This window comes from Pinus tabuliformis, chromosome 5_2 (assembly GCF_031772625.1).
Source record: "Pinus tabuliformis cultivar Carrire ecotype Pingquan chromosome 5_2, CPIR1, whole genome shotgun sequence".
NCBI classification, from domain to species: domain Eukaryota; kingdom Viridiplantae; phylum Streptophyta; class Pinopsida; order Pinales; family Pinaceae; genus Pinus; species Pinus tabuliformis.
In genome coordinates, this window is record NC_142306.1 from 586,110,584 (window position 1) to 586,119,334 (window position 8,751).

The window sequence follows — 8,751 nt, forward strand, 5'->3', positions numbered from 1 at the left end:
TGCGTACCCCACCATCTTGCAGGCGTAGCGCGCAGTACCCAGTCCAAGGCCTGGAAGCATTGCTTTTTTGGCACCTCCCTTTCGAATGCATCCAAGAAGGTATCTACCTCATTTAGACCATCATAAGTAGGCATATCTCTGACTTCTGTCGACACGTAGTGCAGTGACCAAGTCATCATGTTACAATTCAACGTAGTTACTTCGTGTAACCGATTCTACCATCGTTTTATTTCTTTGTCGGAATTTGAAGTGCAGGAACTCTCGCGCTCCCATGTAATCCGTCCATCTGCAGTGGGATTCACCTAGTCTTGGTCTCACACTGTTATCTTGTAGATGCAGTCCAGATCATCATCACTCTCATAGTCGCGGACTGGTTCCGTATAGCGAGATCCCTCAGCAGGATCCAGGGGTATTATTATGCGCAGTGACTTCTTCTCAAAGATCATCTTCCACTTCTTCAAATTAATTACCCCATTCATATCAGTGGCCTAGTCAATTCCCAAGAGCACGGAGTAGGGATTGCTGTAGTTAAAAATCACTATTACTTCAAAATCTGCCAGTGCACTTGCTCCCTCAATATCCACAATTATTCCCTGCAATCGCCCCATAAGTATGATTTTCTATTGGTTCGCCATTCTCTGCTAAATCGAAGACCATTGCAGCGTAGGTCTCCCCATTCACTCCCATGTCTGTTTCGGTAAAACATTCGCATCTGATCACAAATCTAGAATGACTTGGTCCATCTCGTATTCTCCGATCTACGCAGTTAGTCTCATTTCATGCCCCGTCCTTGTCTTATGCTTTTCGATCTTGCAGACTATGTGTGGTTCACCTGGCGCGGTCCCAGCACATCTGTTGATGAGTTTCTGTAACCCCTTTATAGCCTTACTATTGCGCAGTAGCTTCATACAGGTTTCCAAAAAAGTTGTGAGCATGGAGGGATCCATTTCCGACTCAGGTTGATCTTTGCTCCCTAACACGGACGCCTCAACGAAGCTCTTCTTAGCTTCCATGAAGGTTTCCCAAGAGCGCTCCAAATCAAACTCGACCTCTTTCGTCAAGGCTTTACGAACCCATGTACTACATTCTGGTTGTTTTCCTCTGTCATCTCCTGTCGCGATTCCACTTTGGAGCACAATATTTACGTTCGGATCTTCCTCGCACAGCTCAGACCTCATCATCTATAGGTTCTATGTCGGGGGAGTCGGTAGCACTCCTTTGTCACGGATCCTAGCTATCAGCGTAGGATAATCTTTTGTCTCATGATCAAACAGCATGCAATACTTGCATGACAAGCGCGTTGGATTCATGCAATTGTGGGCATAGTGCCCTGGCCCTCCACAATTGTGGCAAATCAACTTTCCGTGACCTCTACCAGGTCCTCCTCTGCCTCGGCCTTGTCCGCGCCCCTGAAATCCTATCCACGCCATTCCTGCATTCTGGTCAAGGGGCCGTGTTTGAGGCTGAACCCTGTAAGTGGGAGTTCTATCCATCATCAATTCATAGCTTCTGCAAGTATGCTCGTCATGTCCCACTAACCTACAAAAGTTGCAGAACAACTGTTGTGAAGTTTGTGTATACTTCTATAACAAGTGGCAGTTATTTGTGGCATGTTTTCCTGCTATTTGACAGATAGCGCACCACAAAGCAGGCACCGCACTAGGTCCTGCTTGAACTTCTGGCCTTAAAGGCATCGGTCCTCCTCCTGCAAGGTAATTCGTAAAAACCGGGCAGTGGTCTTTGTCATGACCCTAACTCTTGCATTTTACATACCACACTTCTTCGCGCACTTCTGGTCGAATCATCCTGTCCTGTTTCAAACTCTGCATCTCAAGGCACAGATTCTTCAACTGCGCATGGATCTGCTGAACTCCTAGGTTAGGATCCTGCATCGAGGTCTCATGTAGCCTCATAGCGATCTCTAAGGCCTCTGCCTGAGTTGTTATCTTCTGTTGCGATAGCGCACTTCTTAAATATGGTAGTAGCGAAGCTACAAACCACTTACGATGCTATCCATCTGTCAGATTCATATTGGCTTTGTGAATCATACATTTCAGCCTCTGATCTAGTTCCCAAGGAGTCTCGCCTGGTAGCATCATGATCTCTTTAAATCCCACGATCGACTACGCTTCAGATTTAGGCCTGCTAAATTCTCTATTTAGCGTTGTTTGGATATCTGTGACTCTTGCATTTGGGTTATCGTTGGAGTACTTAATATACCAGGTCAGTGTGCGATCCTGCAGGGTGCTAACCAACGTCACTTTCTTTATATGGTCATCTGTAACACCTTGCGCTTCCCATACAGCCCTTACAACCAACCAGAATTGGTTCAGATCTTCATTTCCCAAAGCTTTGAACACAGGCAACTTCACTGTGTTTGCCATACTGAATCGCGATGGTGGTGGAGTTGGTACGGACGAAGATGGAGGTGATGGCAGTGAAGCTGGTGGTGGTGTGGGTGGAGGTGGTAATCGCGGAATTCTTTGTCTTATTAGGTGAATAGCACTTCGCGGAGAGACCTTTGCGAGCTCTTCCTCATCCCTTCATGGAGGTGAAATCAAGGGGCTATTCTCTGGACCCTTATTTCCTTCGTTCATGTAAACCTTTCCACTTCGCGTAGCCCCGAACATCAAGGTAACTGCATAACCTGTTTTTTGCACAACAACATTTTAATCCAAGTATTCAAAGACTTTACGTACTTACCTCGCGGTCCTTTGAGAAAGCGTCGCTCTGCCTCGCTATAGCTGACTGAGGTGTCGACTACGAACTCAGTAACAAATCCTCCTATAATATGATCAAGCCAATGATCGACGACGCGCGCGATCTTATCCCGCGATGCTTCCAATCTTCACACTAGCTCTGGGGTCCACACAATAGGACCATCAAGCTTCCACCTTCCCTGGCTATTTGCTAGCTTCACGATCCACTCATATAGCTCAGTAGGGAAGGGCGTGAAAAAGATGTCATGGATCTCTGTATACAGGTAGCTGTCTAGCCACTCTTCTTTTGACAATCCCGTGTTTCTGTTCTCCTGCACCGCGAACTCATGAATTCTTTTGTCCAGCCAGCCTTCAATTTCTTCCTTAGTTGGATTCCAGTGATACAACATCACACATCTCTATGCAAATTCTGGTCCCCGCAAGGGAACCATTTATTGGCTTATGGGGGCCTGACCCAAGTTCAGAGTTAGTTAGCCAAACAAATCTCTACACTACTAGCCCTTTCGGCATCAGCCCACGGAGCGCGGACTGGAGTCTCACTCGAAGCAATATGGGGGGATGCTGGAACCAAGTTTCCACACCCTTGAGATGGATGTGATGTCGATTTATTCCAACTATAATTGCCTTCGCGCAGGTCGCTTCGTGCATTGTTCTAAGCTTCAGCACCTTCGCGATCCTTTACAATCGACCTTCGCGGAGCCCTAATCAGGGTTTGAGATGCTTTCACACTGCTAGGGCAGGGAACTGCACTATTTTCCAAACTAGGCTAAGTAACTTACTTATATTATTGACACATCTTAATTATCTTCACATAAACAAATGTTCTTACTTGCGTCCACTTAACCAATATAGTTATACACATCCGCGCATCATATAAGCATTATAAGTGAAATTCATACCTAATATCACAGATGCATAAACAGGAAATAAAGGCGCAAAAATGATAAAAACTTCTCTTTATTAATACTTCCGGATGATTACAGACTCGACTCACCCTGCGCACTCATCTGCAGGAGTCCGCGAACTCAACTGCGGACAACTAGGCCTCTGCGCACCCAACTGCAGAGCCTCTACCTACACTATGACTCAAAACTTAGACTTACACTTCAGAACTATCTCACATACATCTGCATATCTTATCTTAAATGCCTTTGACTACTTAGAGCTTCACTCTATTTACGCAATTCCATGGTTCGCAGACCATGGGTAGATCTTCTACAACCAACATTACATTATCAAAATAAGGGCGGACAACCCTATGACTTTTTAACAACTACGCGCTCCACGCCCACAAAATGTGGAGTCTTTACATTGTAATTACAAAGTTGGACCAAAATCTGGGCTCTTAGCCCCAAAACTGCCCTTGGGGGATCCCGCACCCAACAAGATTCTACTTTCAAATTTGACAAGGGCTTCCAATCATGAGTATAATAGTGAAACAAAATCACCAAATTTAAAAATACCATTCATAAATCATTTATTGGCCAAGAAATGATGATTTTATTCCAGATTCTTACCATTAAATTGAACCAAAAGAGACCACCATATATAGTTGTGGTTAAAAAATAGGCATGCTTAGAGTAAGTCAACTTCTACATAAGTTAATGGATTTTAATGACCTCCTAGAATTTCCAAATGCTTTCACCTGCAATGTCTTATCATATTTCAATCTTTGCTAGTGCTAATAGGAGGGTTTGTAGATTGAATTTTCCGCACGATTTTTCATCCATTAATGCCCATCTCCTGATGTAATGTGAAGAGAACATTTATGCTTCTTCATTCCATCAATTACTTGAATTATCCATTATGTACACAAAGCTTAGGCTTCTTGAAAGGATCCAATCTTGGAACTATACCATATATCCTTGTTCACAAAATGGCAGCGTTTCTTTCCCTATAGTTTTGCTAAGAGAAATGCCAAAGGAGTTTCTCTAACCTTTTATAAGCCACGTCAAATAATACCTAGAACATTCAAATATGTATGATAATTTTGTAGCAAAGCGCAGGAATTTAGTTCATGTCCCCACAACTTACAAATTTCATAGAAGTTAACCTTTTTTCCAACTAAGAAAGGTTTAGGTGCACTATTCCTAAATGTCTAGTTTAACATCACTAGAAATTTATTCCTCTGATAAATTTCAATTATACAAAGTGCGTACAATGTGTTTTTTCTATTTTCTATTAGACTTTGTTTTATACAACCTTATAATTGATTAAAAAATTAATTAATTAATTTTAGATTTGCATTGCGAATCTATATGAAACTTCAACAAATTCTTTCATTACTACAACATAATATTTTGGCATCCTAATTTGTGCCATAATTATGGCAAAATAGGAAATTGTATTTTATTTTTTCACGTCCCCACATCATTTAATGAATCCTACCTCTCTATTTTGTGTTTTATATATAGTCTATCTTTAAACTTTCCTATAGCCTATTTATTATTCTTTTCAATTTGTGTTTGTTTTTCAACTTCCACTTCGCTTACAATCTTGTATCCATTTTATATCCAATTTTTCGTCGACATTTTTATCCTTTTTATATCATTTACATTTTTTTAACATATTTTTTTCAATGTCATGTGGTTCTCTATGTCTTAATCGTTCCAATATTCTATCTTATACCCTAAATCCAAGCTTGTATACCAGTATTGTTGCTATGGTTTTCAAAAGTTAAATTTATCCAAGCTTGTATACCAGTATTGTTGCTATGGTTTTCAAAAGTTAAATTTCTCTCTTCTAACTCAAGACGTCTAATGGTTAAGTCATTTATTAACAAGGGAATCAATGTAAGCATGTGAAGGTTGTTTTGTTAACGTCAAACGTGTGCATTTGAAGGTATCCAACGCACACATCAATGTTTATAATGTAATACAAGGTTGTTTAGTGGTTCTACATAGATGAAATGTAGATGTACTAATTTAGGTGTTCAAGCTCTTTTGTACAATCAACGTTTCTATAAAGAAAGCAATACAACCGATAATTGGGGTTGGAATTTGGATTCATTTTTATTTATATGATAATTTTTTTTATCTTTTGGATTTTCATATTTTTAGTGTATGAATGTATAAATTAACTTTTTATCAATAAAATTTTGATTAAAAAATTACTTGTTATTCTAAAAATTTTACATATTTATTGTGAAAAAAAAAAGACTATAACACAAATAATGTATTGAATCCTAATTCTTATTATTTTTATTATTCTTTTTATTGAATCTTGAATCTTAGTATTCTTTTATAATTAATAAAGATAACATATTTTTCTATTTTTAAATTTCTTTTATATAATTAACAATTAAGTTAAGTTTATTTTTTTATAAAAAAATAAAACAAGTAATTGATTGTAAGTCTAGTTCAAAAAAAGTATACATAGTCTTTCATAATTGCATTTTTGACATTTTGGAAATTCCTACAAAACTATTTATTTTTTATTTAGTTTGTATTCTCTATATTTTTTATCATTTATTTATTTAATTTGAACACCATTAAAGACAAACAAAATAGTCTAAATCACATATGTTTTTTTGTATATTTTTCAATGAGCTTTATTAAAATTAAGTCAACAATAATTAAAATGATATCATCTAGTTACTTTATGTTATAGATTAAATATCCTGAAATTTTTCACAACTTCTAATCTATTAATATGTCTTTAAATAATTAATTATTTTACCCAAAATTTATTAAATATATATAACAATTAAAACCCTCAAATTTTTAAAACCAAAATTTTAATTAAACTTCACTGAAAAACTTTCAAAACTTTAACATATTATTGCCCACCATAAAATTGGAACCCCTCTTTTGGATCCTTTAGACATTTGTCTTAATTATCATGCAATTTAAACATCACTAGAAAAATAATGCAGCATAAAGATCAGAAGACTAAAGGCGGAAAATCCCACAATCATGAGTATCATTTGAAAATTAATAAAAATGATACCGAAGGAATTAAGACAGCTAGGGATTATAGAACCAAAATTTACTCACAAAAATAAATGTGGAATTCCAGTACAAATCTATTCTCGATGTTCACAGCAAAGATAGCTGGAATTTCACTAATTTCATTATTAATGAAATTAATGTCATTGTATTCTCGATGTTCACAGCAAAGATAGCTGGAATTTCACTAATTTCATTATTAATGTCTTTCTTACAATGGACAAACAAACAAGCCACAAGTTGTAGAAAACTCCCACTAGCCTATGGTCTAAAGTAGTTCAACTGATCTCAAACTCCCCCATGGAAAGTTTAATGAACACCACTTGCAACTCAAAACCAAAATCTGATGAAAAATTATCGCTATGCAGATATTGCTCGCACACCACACTCTAACCTGGTGGATAACTGACCCTGAATCCCCAGTGAATGAGCAGAGGCGGCAGGTAATTTACTATTACCCAGCAAATCATAACTGCAACAAATGTTACAAGTCATAGATGTCACTTATATAAAAACAAAATTCAAATCGACATAATGTAACAATTTCAACCCTTGCATATTTGATTTAATGCAAAAATGATGATTCCACAACAAGATCGAAAGTGGAATCAATTTGGGACTTCCGCTTGTTAAAAGATTTCTTTATTCTTTTTCTCCAAATCATTCATTCAAACAATCTAAACTTCAAAGCCTTTGATCATCGGAAAGGAATGGCACAGGAAACACATGGTTAAACATGGGTGACTGGCTAGCCCATAATCCTCCTTCCCTTTGCATGGTGCAAACAACAGACAACAGCGCCCACCAGCCATTACACCACTGCAGCCACCAAGAATGCAAGAAACCCTAACGTTGGACCGACTATCTTGCATCTGCATGGATTGTCGTGGGTTCCACACTCTATACAAATTGGCGTTCCTCCTCCCATCGTCTTTTTAAATATCAATCTGAATGTATATATTCTTTGATATTTTGCTCCAAGAACTGTAGATGGATCATATAATCTCGGCCCCTTCTGTTTTGTTGTGTTCTATTGAAATAGTGAGTAGCTGGCGCTCCATTGTTTTCATCTCATTTTAAAAAATTGTGGGTGTCATTGCTAAATTTAAACTCTTTGACGAAAGATGGTGGAATTGAATACATATTGAATTCCTTGATCGCAGATGGTAGAATTGAATGCATATTAATAAATATAATTCGCGCAGATGGTGGAATTGAATGCATATTAATAAATATAATTCGCTACATTGAAGAGTTAGAACATGGAAAAGTCTGAGTAGTGAAGTCTGTTAGAGCATGGAAAAGTCTGAGTACTGAAGTCTGTTGGAGCGGGAGCTGGGTAGCTGCCCAAAAAACTCCGTGAATTGATCACTAGCTATGAGGGTATTAATGACGTTTTCGACAGAAAAAAAAACCCTTAAAAAACATTTTGTAAGGTTCAAATTCCAACCCTGCTGATGGGACCCAGCCCACGTGTCCCTCACTCCCAAACCTTACGTGGACTTGTGTGATTATTTCGTAATTGGATATTTGTTTGATTGTGCTTTTATGAATTAGGTGATATTTAATCACCCGCCTGTACTTCTCCGCCTCTCCACGCTCCACCTGTCCGTCTCGGGATTTGGCAAAACCCTAATTCTCACTTGGCCCTTTTCCCCGGCTAGTTTGCGCTCATTTGGTCATTTTCACTGTTATGTTTGCTCTCTGTGGCTCTGCTCTGGTTTTCGGCTCTGTATATGGGTTTTGTTACTCTCTGCAATGTTCCGCTCTCTGTGGTTCTGCTCTGGTATTCGGCTCTGTCTATGGGTTTTGTTCAGAGGTTCGGCTCCGTCTCGGTGGGAAGCTCAAGGTTGCAACTCCGTCTCTGGTTTCAACCCATCATTCAACTTCGTCTGCTCAGGTAAGGGTTTCGTTTCATGCTGTATGCTCTTGTCCTCAACCCGAATTTCGCCTAACCCTTCACAGCTCCTCTGTGGTTAGGTTGTCACTGAGCTTCTGCGACTTATGGGCCTGGTTACAACTGGTAAGGTTCCACACCGTGGCTCTATACGGGTCTTTCCTCCCTCTGTTCTTTCTGTTCGTCT

At 38.9% G+C, this 8,751-nt stretch overlaps 1 pseudogene; it reads right to left on the reverse strand.

Moving 5' to 3' along the window:
- Positions 1-7,364: 7,364 nt before the first annotated feature.
- LOC149160350 (uncharacterized) lies at positions 7,365-7,595 on the reverse strand (annotated as a pseudogene).
- Positions 7,596-8,751: the final 1,156 nt, after the last annotated feature.